Genomic DNA, 13,900 nt, shown 5'->3' with positions numbered 1-13,900 from the left:
CCATGATTGTGAGGCTTCCCCAGTCACATGGAACTGTAAGTCCAATTAAATCTCTTTCTTTTGTAAATTGCCTAGTCTCGGGTATGTCTTTATCAGCAGCTTAAAAACAGACTAATACAGTCAATGTGTCTGTTTTTATGCCAGTATTATGCTCTTGTGGTTACTAAAGCTCTGTAATATAGTTTGAAGTCAGGTAATGTGATTCCTCCAATTTTGTTTGTTTTTTTTTTTTTTTTGGGGGGGGGTGGGAGCTCAGAATTGCTTTGACTATTCTGTGTCTTTTGCGGTTCCATATACATTTTAGGATAGTTGATTCTATCTCTGTGAAGAATGTCACAGGTATTTTTGATTGGGATTGCATTAAATCTGCAGGTTGCTTAGGGTAGTATGGACATATTAACATTATTGATTCTTCCAATCTATAAACATAAACCAGCTTTCCTGTTTTTTGCATCCTCTTCAATTTCTTCCATCAGTGTTTTATAGTTTTTATTATAGAGATCTTTAACTTCTTTAAGTTAAATTCTAGATAATTAATTTAATAAATAAAATTAAAAACAATTTTAATTATTTTTCTTAATATTCACTGTTGACATAGAAATACTACTGATTTTTGTGTGTTGATTTTGTATACAACTTTGCTGAATTCATTTATCAATTCTAATAATAGTTTTCTGGTTGAATCTGGTTGAATCTCTAGATTTTACTGAATATAAGATCATATCATCTGCAAACAAGTATAATTTGACTTCTTTCTTAACAAGATGAATGCACTTTATATCTTTCTCTTGTCTAATTTATCTAGCTAGACTGCCCAGTATTATGTTGAATTACAGTGCTGACAGTGGGCATCCTTGTCCTGTTCCAGTTCTTAGAGGAAAGATTTTCCATTTTCCCCCATTCGCTGTGATATTAGCTGTAGATCTGTGATATATGGTTTTTATTATGTTGATGTATGTTCCTTCTATACCTAGTTTTTTTAGTGTTTTCATAATGAAGGGATGTTCTCAAACTCCCAACCTCAAGCGATCTGCCAACCTCAGCCTCCCAAAGTGCTGGGATTACAGGTGAGAGCCAGCACGTCTGGCCCAGTGAAGGGATGTTGAATGTTATCAAATGCTTTTCCAGCATCAATTGAAATAATCATATGGCTTTTGTTCTTCATTCTGTTGATATGATGTATTGGTTGATTATTTTGTGTATGTCAATCTAACGTTGCATTCCTGGGATAAATCCCACTTGATGGATGATCTCTGTAATGTCTCATAGAATTTGGTTTACTAGCATTTTGTTAGTATTTTTTCATCAATATTCATCAGAGGTATTGTCCTGTACTTTTATTTTTTGATGTGTCTTTGTCTGGTTTTGATACTAAGGTAATACTGGCTTTATAGAATGAGTTTGGAAGTACATTTTTCTCCTCTATTTTTGAAATAGTTTGAGTAAGATTGGTATTAGTTTTACTTTAAATGTTTGGTAGAATTCAGCAGTGAAACCACTGAATCTTGGGCTTTTCTTTACTGGGAGACTTTTAACACAATTTTGTTGTTGTTACTTGTTATTGGTCTGTTCAGGTTTAAATTTCTTTGTTGTCCAAACTTGGTAGGTTGTACTTGGCTAGAACTTTGTCCAATTCCTCTAGATCATCCAAATTATTGGTATATAGTTGCTCATGGTAACCACTAATGATACTTTTAATTTCTGTAGTATTGGTTGTAATCTCTCCTTTTTTACTGTTAATCTTATTTGGATCTTCTCTTATTTTCTCTTAGTTATTGTGGCTAAAGTTTTGTCAATTTCATTTATCTTTTACGAAAACTTTTTCTTTTTTTTATCTTTTGTATTGTTTTCTAGTTTTAATTTCATTAATTTTTGCTCTGATCTTTGTTTTTTGTGTTTTTTTCTACTACTAACCATGAATTTGGTTTGCTCTTGCTCTTCTAGTTCTTTAAGATGCAGCATGAGGCTATTTATTTATAGTTTTACTTCTTTTTTAATGTAGGCACTTACAATCATAAATTTATCTTGTAGTTCTGCTTTTGTTGTATTACATAAATTTTGGTATGCTGTGTTTCCACTAGCATTTGTGCAACAAATTTTTGTTTTCTTCTTAATTTCTTCTTTGAGTCACTTGCCATTCAGGAGCATATTGTTTAATTATCATGTGTTTGTATAGTTTCCAAAATTACTCTTGTTATTGATTTCTAGTTTTATTCCATTGCTGTCAGAAAAGATGCTTGCTTTTGTTTCAATTTTTTGAATGTTTTAAGACTTGTTTTGTGACATAGCATATAGGCTATCTTTGAGAATTATCCATATGCTCAGGAAAAAAATGTGTATTCTGCAGCTCTTGGATGACATGCTCTGTAAACATCCATTAGATCCATTTGGTCAATAGATGATATTCAGTCTAATGTTTCTTTACTGATTTTCTGTCTGGAGGATCTGTCAAATGCTAACAGATGAGTGTTGAATTTTCTAGATATTATTTTATTTGGGTCTTTCTCTTTAGTTCTAGCATATTTGCTTTGTATATTGGGGTGTTCCAGTGTTTGGTGCATATACTTTTATAATTTTGATGTCTTCTTGCTATGTTGACACCTTCATCATTACATAATGACTTTCTTTGTCTCTTTATACATATTTGTCTTAAAATTTATTTTTTTGTTTGTGTTATGAGTATAGCTACTGATGCTCTTTTATGGTTTGCATTGCCATTGAATATCCTTTTCATCCCTTTATTTTCAGTTTATATGTGTCTTTATTGGAGATGTGTGTTTCTAGTAGGCAACAGATCACTGGATCTTATATTTGTATCCATTTTATGTCTTTTTATTGGAGGGTTAATTTACATTAAATATTATTGATAAGTAAGAACTTACTCCTGCCATTTAGTTATTTGTTTCCTGATGATTTTGTCACCTTTTCTTCCTTTGCTTCTTCCTCTCTGTCTTCCTTTTAGAGAAGGTAATTTTCTTTTGTGGTATGACCATTTAATTTCTTGCTTTTCATTTTTTTTGGATATTCATTATGTTTTTTGATTTGTGGTTACCATGAGTCTTGCAAATAATGTCTTATAACTATTATTTTAAAGTGATGACAACTCAATACTGATTTCATAAACATCCTAACAAGCAAGCAAAATAAAAAACTTATAAAAACCTTACTCTTTAACTTTACCTACCCCCCATTTATAAGTTTTTTTTTTTCCGTTTGTATCTTATTGTACTGTCTATGTCTTGAAAAGTTGTAGTATTATTTTTTGACTGGTTATTCTGTTAGTCTTTCTACTTGAGATTTGAATAGATTACACATCACAGTTATAGTGTTATTATATTTTGTGATTTTCTGTGTACTTATTATTTCCAATGAGTTTTTTACCTTCAGATGATTTATTATTTCTGATTAATGTAATTCTATTTCAGACTGAAAAACCCTCTTTAGCATTTCCTATAAGTCAGGTCTAGTGTTTATGAAATCCCTCAAATTTTCTTTGTCTGGAAAGCTTTTTTTTCTCTTTCATGTTTGAAGAATATTTTTTACCAGATATACTATTCCAGGGTAACGGTTTGATTGTTTGTTTGTTTGTTTGTTTGTTTGTTTTTTCTTGCTTCAGCACTTTAAATATGTCATGCCAATCTTTCCTGGCCTATAAGGTGTCCACTGGAATGTCTGCTTCCAGACATGGTGGAGCTCCATTATATGTAATTTTTTCTTTTCTCTTGCTGCTTTTAGAAACCTTTCTTTATCTTTGACTTTTGGGAGTTTGATTATTAAATCCCTTGAGGTAGCCTTTTTGTGTTAAATCTGCTTGGTGTTCTGTAACCTTTTTGTACTTGGATATCGATATCTTTCTCTAGGTTTGGGACGATCTCTGGTATCATCACTTTGAGTAAACTTTCAACCCCTATCTCTTTCTCTACCTCCTCTTTAAGGCCAATAACTCCCAGATTTGCCATTTTGAGGCTATTTTCTAGATATTGTAGACAAGCTTTATTGTTTTTTATTTTTGTTTTATCTCCTCTGAATTTATTTTCACATAACCTGTTTTCACTTTCACTAATTCTTCTTCTGCTTGATCAATTATATTAAGAGCCTCTGACACATTATTCATTATGTCTATTGCATTTTTCAACCTTAGAATTTCTGCTTGATGCTTTTTAATTATTTCAACTTCTTTGTTACATTTATCTGATATAACTAAATTGCTTCCTGATGTTATATTGGATTTCCTTGAGTTTCTTCGAAACAGTTATTTTTAATTATCTGTTTGAAATGTCACATATCTCTGTTTATCCAGGGTTGGTCCCTGATGCCTTATTTAGTTCCTTTGGTGAGTTCATGATGATTGTCTTGATACTTGTGGATGTTCATTGATGTCTGAGCATTGAAGAGTTGGATATTTATCATAGGCTTCACAGTGTAGGGTTGTTTTTGTTTGTCTCTTCTGAGAAGGCTTTCCAGATATTCAAAGGGACTTAGGCCACAAGCTCAATAATTCAGTAGTTCTTGTAGACTCATAGAAGTACTGCCTTGAGGTTCTCAGATAAGATACAGAAGAATTATCTGGATGATAGAGAGATACTCTTGCCCTCTTTCCTTACTTTCTCCCAAACAATCTCTTTGTATGCTGTGCTGCTTGGAGCTGGGTGTGGGTTATCATACACACCACTGTCACCACCACCACTGGGATTGTACTGCATCAAACCTGAAGCCAACACAGTACTAGGTCTCACCCAAGGCCCACTGTTAACACTACCTGGCTACTGACTATGTTCACTCAAGGCCCTAAGTCTCTACAATCAGCAAATGGGGAATCCAGTCATATTTCTCTCCTTCCTTTCAGAATGGCAAGTTCCCCAGGCCCCATGTAGGTCTAGAAATTCTGTCTGGGAGCCAGGGATTGGATTCAGAAACCTTAGAAATCTCCCTGGTGTTCTATTCCTTTGCAGTTATGCTGGCTCTCAGACCACAAGACAAAATCCTTCTTGCTCTTTTCTCCCCTTTTTCCAGGCCGAGAAACCTCTCCCAGTGGCCATCCCACCAGCACATGGAGAATTCTGCCAGGTCACCACCACTCTTCACTTAACATTCCAAGGGCTCTTCAGTCAGCTTGTGGTGAATGCTGCCAGGCCTAGGACTCACTCTACAGTGAAGTAATCACCCTTGTGTCCCAGGGCATGTCCAGAAATACTGCTCAGGAGCCTAGGCCTGGACTTGGAGACCCCAAAAGCCCACTTGGCATTCTACCCCACTGTGGCTGAGCTGGTAGGTACCTAAGGTGCAGGAAAAAGTTCCCTTCACTTTTCTCTCTGATTTTCTCATGCAGAAGAAGTCTTTCACCATAACCAACACATCCTGAAATGTTTTACCTGAATCCAGCACATCTGAGCCTCACTGAAGGCCCATGGCATATTACCTGGGTATCACTTTTGGTTATTCAGGCCCCCAAGGGCTCCTAAATCAGCAGGTGGTGAATTCTGCAAGGACTGGGTAATTTTATTCAAACCAGTGGGTTACCTTCTGGTCCCAGGTGTGTCTAGAAATGTCTTCTTGGAGGTAGGTCCTGGAATGGGGACCTCATGACTCTGCCCAGTACCCTATCCTATTATGTCTGTGATCCAAGATGCAAGACAAGGTCCTCTTTACCTTTTCCTCTCCTTTCCTCAAGCAGAAGGAAGAAGTCGCTTTTGTTGCTGTAAGCTGTGCCGCCTGGAGTTGGGAAAGAGGTGTCACAAGCATTTCTTTAGCCTCTCTATACCTAGGTCATGTCCCATCATAGCCTGCTGACTCTGAATCCAGACCAGCCTAGTATTTGCAGAATCCAGACATGCCTAGTAATTGCAGTTCTTGTGTCCTTGACTGCCTTCCAAGTTTACCTTAGACCTCAGAGCCCTTTATCCCACAGTGGCAAGGCTTGCTGAGAAATTCAAGTTTCTATCTCTGAGATAGATAATTTCCCTCTGGCGAAGACTGATCCAAATGCTCCCTCCGTGAGTGGGTGCTGGCCGAATCCAGCATGGCTTTGCTCTCTGCTGTGACAAGGCAGCACTGAGTTCAAAGCCAAGTACTCCAGTCATTGTGTTCTCTCTCCCACAAGAGCACAGATTCTCTCTGCGCTCCATGTGGTCCTTGCTAAAGGATGGGGGAGGTGTAGCATCAGTGACCCAAGACTGTCTTTCCTACCCTCTTCAGTGCCTCTTTCAGCAATACAAAGTTAAAACTGGGTACTCTGGTTGCTCACTTGATTTTTGCTTCTTATGATGATGCATTTCTGTGTAGTTGTTAAAATTTGGTGTTCAGCAAGAGTGGATGGTAAGTGGAGGCTTCTATTCATCCATTTTGCTCTGCCCTGTGCTTCTTACTTTGACACTGTATTCTTCAGTTCTCACATTGCTATAAAGAAATGTCCGAGACTGGGTAATTTATAAAGAAAAGAGGTCTAATTGGCTCATGGTTCCACAGTCTGTACAGGAAGTGTCACAGCATCTGCTCAGCTTCTGGGGAGGCCTCAGGAAACGTACAATCATGACAGAAGACAAATGGGGAGCCAGCACTTCACAGGGCTGGAGCAGGAGGACGGCTGGGGAAGGTGCCACACAGTTTTAAATAACCAGATCTCATGAGAACTCACTCAATATCACAACAAAAGCACCAAGGGAGAAATATGTCCCCATAATTCAACACCTCCCACCAGCTTTAAACTCCTACATTGGGGATTACAATTCGACATGAGATTTGGGTGGCAACATAGATCCAAGTCATATCAGACACAAAACATCAACAGAAGTCAAGCTAACTCTTATTTTCTTCTCATTATCTCTGAATTATAACTTCTCAAGACACAGAAAAGGCAAGGATTAATTACAAATTTGGGCTCAAACATCACATTATGATAGCTGAGCTGAGTATAAAGAAAGTCACTTAAAATATTATTTTTCAACTCCTGCTGGGAAGCAGTCTCATACAGAATAAGATTTTTCTATGATATCTGATATAATTTACCACTCCGTTTTGTCTGAAAATGGTCTCTTGTTTTAGGCTTCCTTGATAACACACTACTCTGGTTCTTTTCCTACATTTGACCATTTGGGGAAGGTTTCTTTCTCTGACTGTTTGCTGTATTTTTTTCTGTTTAATGCAAGTGTTCTTTAGTGTTTATCTTCAATTCTTGTCTCACTCAATATAATGTCCCCTGACAAATTCATTTACTATTAGTGTTTCAACCACCATCAATATGTTGACACTCAAAAATCCTTAACCCTTTCTACCCCAGATCTGTTTCCTGATATTCAGACAGAAAAGAAAAACCCTACAATTTGACATTTTATACTTGAATGTACCACAGGATTTTCAAGGTTAGTATGTCAAAAAGTAATCTCATCATCACAACATTCTCCCTAATAGGTCTTATGTTTTCCTGTCTCTCCCATCCTCGTTAATGTTTCTACTATCTTAAGTCAGAAACTTGAGAGTCATTACAAATTTGTTTTTCCTCAATCCCTGCTCAGACACCTGAGGCAACATTCTTCCCCTTGCTTATACCTTCTCTTTTTCACTCCCAATGCCTTAGGCCAGGCCTATATGTTCTTTTGCAGAGATGATTGCAATAATTTCCTAACTTGTCTTTTAGATTCAATTTTACACCTATCCAATCCAATCTTTATATCTTCTTAGAAGTAATCTATATACAATGTACATCTGACAATGTCATTTTCCACTTAAACCCTTCAATGACACCATTCATGACTCTAAGGTAAAAATAATAATCCTCCTCATGAAAATCTCTACTATATTTGTGCCCTTTTGCTGTTTTTATTGTAAGCCTGTCATTATTTTTTTGTTTCCACTTGTTTACACGAGTTGGGAACTTTTAAATCAGAGAGCGATATTTTTTTTTTGTAACTCCTCTGCATTGGAAATTGGAGTAATTAGATAATTCAAAGATTTTAGTCAGAAAATAAATGAATTCAATGAAAATAAACTAACATAAAACCCACAAACAAACCACTTATTTTACACTAAATCAAGTGTATTAAAATGACTAGTTTTTCTATTTTTTTATACCCCTCCAAATATGATGCTGGTTATAGAGAACCTGAGAAAACATATTAGTAGAAAGTGATGACAAAGAAGTTGAAGATAGTTTTAGAAAACGAGATATAAGGCCAGGCACGGTGGCTCACGCCTGTAATCCCAGTACTTTGGGAGGCCGAGGTGGGTGGATCACGAGGTCAGGAAATCAAGACCATCCTGGCTAACATGGTAAAACCCCATCTCTACTAAAAATACAAAAACTTAGCTGGGCGTGGTGGCACACACCTGCAGTCACAGCTACTCGGGAGGCTGAGGCAGGAGAATCTCTTGAACCCAGGAGTGGGAGGTTGCAGTGAGCCAAGTTCGCACCACTGCACTCCAGCCTGGGCGACAAAGTGAGGTCCTGTCTCAAAAAACAATAATACTATTAATTTATTAAACTAAGGTATTTTGAAGGCTCTAAGATGCTCGATTAATTCTATTAGTATGTTATCTCCAAATTGTAACTTTTTTAAGAGGCATGTTCTTTCTCATTCAGGCTGGAGTGCAGTGGCACAATCATACTTCACTGTAATCCCAAACTTCTAGGCTCAAGCCTCCATGCCTGGCTAATTTTGTAAAGACAGGGTCTCACTATGTTGCCCAGGTTGGTCCTGAACTCCTAACCTCAAGTGATCCTTCCATCTCGGGCTCCCAAAACCTGGGATTATGGGTGTGGGCTGCTGCACCCAGCCCCCAAATTATAATTATTAGAACAGTGTCAATACATCCCAGAATGTTTTCTTCTTTAACTTTTATTTTAGGTTCAGTGGTGCATGTGCAGGTTTGTTACACAGGTAAACTGCATGTCATGACGATTTGTTGCACAGATTATTTTGTCACACAGGTAACAAGCATAGGACCACATGGGTGTTTTTTCTGATCCTCTCCTTCCTCTCACCGCACACCCTCAAAGAGGCCCCAGTTTCTGTTGTTCCCCTCTTCATGTCTGTATGTTCTCATTGTTTACCTCCCAATTGTAAGTGAGAACATGTGGTCTTCGGTTTTCTGCAGCTGCATTAAAATAATAGTTTACTTAAAATAATGGCCACCAGCTCTATCCATGTTGCTGCAAAGGACATGATCTTATTCCTTTCAACGGCTGCATAGTATTTCATGATGTATATATACTACATTTTCTTTATCTAGTCTTCCATTGATAGGCATTAAGTCAATTCCATGTCTTTGCTATTATAAACAGGGTTGCAATGAACATATGCGTGCATGTGTCATTAAGGTAGGAAGATTTATATTCCTTTGGGTATATAGCCAATAATGGGATTGCAGGGTCAAGTGGTAATTCTGTTTTAAGTTCTTTGAGAAATCACCACACTGTTTTCTACAGTGGCTGAAGTAGTTTACACTCCGACCAGCAGTGTATAAGTGTTCGCTTTTCACTGCAACCTCGGCAACATTTTGCTTGCACCTCGCCTGGGGCCTATGTGAAGATGGAGTATGGAAGGAGAGAGAGAATCAGAAAAAATACTTATCTGGTCCTATGCTTATTACCTGGTGGACAAAATGGTCTGTACACCAAACCCCACGGTGCGTAGTTTATATGTGTAACAAACCCCCCCACACACCCCTGAAACTAAAATAAAAGTTAAAAGAAGAAAACATTCTAGGATATATTGACATTTTTCTAGTAATTATCATCTGCAGGCTGGGTGTGGTAACCCACACCTGTAATTTCAGCACTTTCACTGGCTAAGGTGGGGGGTTCACTTGAGGTCAGTTCTCTTTTGACCTCTTAGTAATAGCCATTCTGGCTGGTGTGAGATGGTATCTCACTGTGGTTTTGATTTGCATTTCTCTATCATTAGTGATGTTAAACATTTTTGGCACAGTATGTCATCTTTTGAAAAGTGTCTGTTCATGTCCTTTGCCCACTTTTGAATTGGGATGTTTGTTTTTTGCTTGTACATTTGTTTATAGAATGTTTTATTAAAAGGTCACTTTTATTTCTTGTATTTTATATTCTAGCTTGCTATTTTTTTTGTCTTTTGGGGACTTGTATGCAGCAGTAACTCCATGGCATTCTTTTTTAAGCCTGAGCTTTAGTGGATACTGAATAATGCTTAGGAAGGAATGAAAACTGGGATAAAGAAAGAAAAGACTGGAGGAAGGACTTTTTTTAAAGTTTCCAATGGAATGTGGCAATGGAGATGTCCAGTTGCAAGCTGAACATTCTTGGTTTGGAATTCTGTAGTGAAGTTGTGACTATAGACAGAAACTTTGGAGTTATAAACATAAAACTACAGATATGAACATGCCTGATATTATCCAGAAAGAGCCTATGGAGTCTAAAAAGCAGGTGGTGAGGATAGGTTCCCGAGTATCATAAACATTTTAGGATTACTCACACTGAAGAACCTGTAAAGGGAGTAAGAGAAATAGTCATAATGAGAGAGGAAAACAAGGAGAAAGGGTTATCATAGAAATTGAGGAAGGACAATCTCACAAAGACAGTGGGCCACAGTCCAAAATATCAAAGAGAGATAAAGTAAGACAAGAAAAGCAAAGTGACTGGAGCCTTTGGAAATACTGGTCCCATTGATAAATTTGGGAAGACAGGGTCTTCCATTTCAAGGGAATGGGAGGGGTTGTTGAGAAGCCAGGTGATTGTAATTTGGGGACAGTGAGCAGTAAATAAGCAGAGGCAGTAAATACATATAGACTACTCTTATGATGACTCTTAGCTATAAAGAAAATGGCATGATGACTACAGAGATTTATGTTATTGACAAAGAATATAGAGATGATATCTGATGGAGCAAGTTTTTTAGGAGACAGAAGAAACAGAAGGGGAAAAATTTGCCATGTGGAGAAGAAGGGAGCCCTCTTACATTGAGTTATGAGTGAGGAAGTAAAAGATATGTGGACATGAAGATACATAGTAGGGGAAAAGTAAGAAAGTTGTAGTAATTCTTGACTTACGGCTTCCATTTTCTCAGGGAAGTGAGAGGCTAAGTCTGCTAACACTGAAAGAGAAAGGAATGTCAGGAGATTTGAGGCGAAAAAAATGTAAGTCTGGAGTGGACATTGAAGAGCAACATAAAGGAATCTGAGAGCTTCTCTGTCTTCGTGGTGACTAAAAATTATTGGACAATAATTAACACCCTACCACAGCTTGGAAACTATAAATTTATTGTAACTTCCTATAATGAATGTGCAACATTCTTTCAATATGCAGATCAAGTGGTTCCTCCATAGTGAAAGTTACTCTGAACAAAAAAACACCGTTTAGCAGTCCTTATTTATGGTACCATTATACCTATGATGTATCTCTATAATTGCACTTAGAATAATATATAATGAGTATACATTATTTGTGCTACATGCTGCCCTCCAACCATATATTGAGATTCTTAAAGGCATAGCTGTATTTTGGGGTATCTCAACACACGTTTGTTGAATGAATAAATAAGTAATCAATAATAAATAAATAAATAATCAATAATAATGGATAGTGCATGTCCAAATGTGTATTTACAATGTTATTATTAATATATCATTCTCAAAATACCTTCCCAGAAACTGCTCCAGCCCAGGTATCCCGACTATATAGCTTAGCTTTGTCAGAATGTGCTCAGTGCAATCAGAAGGAGAGTGTAATTTTAGTAGACAGCACAGTAGATTAGTCTCAGATGTTCAAATTTCTGGTTTGGAAACTCAGAAAAGAACCATGTATGATAAACATGAGATCATATTACAAAGATAATTCTCTATATAATTTTTAAATGAAAACCTCTTTTTTCACATTTTATTTTAAGAAAATTAATTTACTATTATACATCCTACTGGTCAATCTATTAAAACCCATAACCAAAAACAATAAATGATTAATTTTAAAAGAGGCTTATCCTTGACATTTTTTTAAGAAAACTTCACATTGTGATAGTTTCTCAAACAAACAAATGAGCAAAGATCATTCTTTCAGCCTCAAGAAAATGGAATATAGGTCATACACAAGATAGTAGCTCAATCCATGTGATCTCACTCATTAGGCTGAATGTTAGCTGCCTTTGGAAAAAATATGCCAGGTTTAAATGATGTGGGGTATAATAAAGTTTTATCATGAAAATAATTTTAACCCAAATTAGGTCATTTATATATTTTAATAGCAGTTTAAAACTACTCATTCACATTGTGCAGATTATGGTCGCTCTTCTCTCACAATTACTTTGCAAGCTTGTTTAGCATATGTGACTGACAGTGAGTGAATTGATTTCTCAAGGATAAGTTAGTAGGATCTTTCTGTAAAAATCCAGGAGATGATTGAAACATTATTTTATAAAAAGCACACTGACATTGTCCATATTGACAGTGATACCTGTTATTTTATGCTAAGGGATTTGTTAGCAGCTTAGTGATTAAAAAGCTTGGTTTTTGTTAAAGGTAGTTTCAAATTAATTACTTACTGTACTACCAGTCCCTTTCAGCTGATGATATACTGCTACATTAATATTGTGCATACATTCTACACTGAAATTTATAAGAATATATCATTCATCTTGTATCAGATCTCATGTTTATCTATTAATTTTAGGACACCTCTTATCTTATTGTCTACCCACCTTTCATTATATGCATACTTTCTGGAAGTTCCACTTAGAATACGAATAATCTTCCATTTTCAAACATATAACAGAGAATATTGTTAGGGCTGCATTATATGACAGGAAAGGAAAAACTTACATACTTTGACATTTAGCTTCCTCTACTATTGTACCCTATTAAAGAACATTGAAATGCTATTTATGCTCTGAGTTTCAGCTATACTTTTGCTTATGAAGTTATCTTTCCCCAAACATTCCAGTTTGTTCTTCAATGGAAAAATGCAAAAAAAGTGTTTGAAGATATGCATCATGTTACCTACTGGTAGGGTAAAAGAAAGCTTCAGTCAGAAACAAAAGAGGGTGGCTTATGGAAAGGTTTTTCCCCTAAAATTATTGCATGTAATTAACTGTGAGCAAGCTTGAAGATTCATACATTACTATTAGAACAAAAAGGTTTTCCTTAGTTTACCATCCATCATTCATTCACTCATAGAATAGGTATTTGTGAGCACCTACTATGTGTCTGACATTGTTACTGGCACTGCAGAAAGAGAAGTAAAATAATAGGCAAAAACCTTTGCCCTCATGAATCTTACACACTTGGGGAAGATGGAATGTAAACAAAATAAATAAGTAAATTATGAAGCATATTCAAAGGTAATAAGCGTTAAGAAACAAAAATAAGCAGACAAGAGGAGGTGAGGAAACATAATTTCATACAGTATCATCAAGGAAAAATTCACTGAGATGGTACCATTTCAACAAAGATCAGGAAACAATGAAGTGAAAAATATCTTGGGGAAGATAATTTCAACCAGAAGGAAAGGAGATGCAACAGCTCTAACCTGTCCTCTTTCCAACAGCAAAGAGGACCACACTGATGAAGTGGAGTGAGCAAAAAAGTTGGAGAAGATGAAGTCAAAGGAGTAAGGGCTTCAGGTGTATAGAAGCTTGATTTGGCCCTTACCTTTACTGAGATGGAAGTCATTCGAGAATTCGTAGCAGTAGAACAACATGATCTGACATAGCACAAAGGATAAAAGTAAGATTTAGCGAATCTTACTAGCTAAAGAAGATTTCTCTTTGTTTGCCAGCTTCAGTGGGATCTCTACTTCTTTTCAGTAAAATTGGAATCTCTGTTAACACCCGTGTTGGGATTACCACTATTTTTTTTTCCCACTGCTTCTTTGCAATTATATATTATATTGTAAATTAGCAGGGTAGACAAATTAACTACAAATGCCTAAGAACACACTGCTAAAATC

The sequence above is a fragment of the Piliocolobus tephrosceles genome, chromosome 12 (assembly GCF_002776525.5).
Source record: "Piliocolobus tephrosceles isolate RC106 chromosome 12, ASM277652v3, whole genome shotgun sequence".
Taxonomy (NCBI): domain Eukaryota; kingdom Metazoa; phylum Chordata; class Mammalia; order Primates; family Cercopithecidae; genus Piliocolobus; species Piliocolobus tephrosceles.
Note: the sequence above shows the minus strand (reverse complement) of the source record.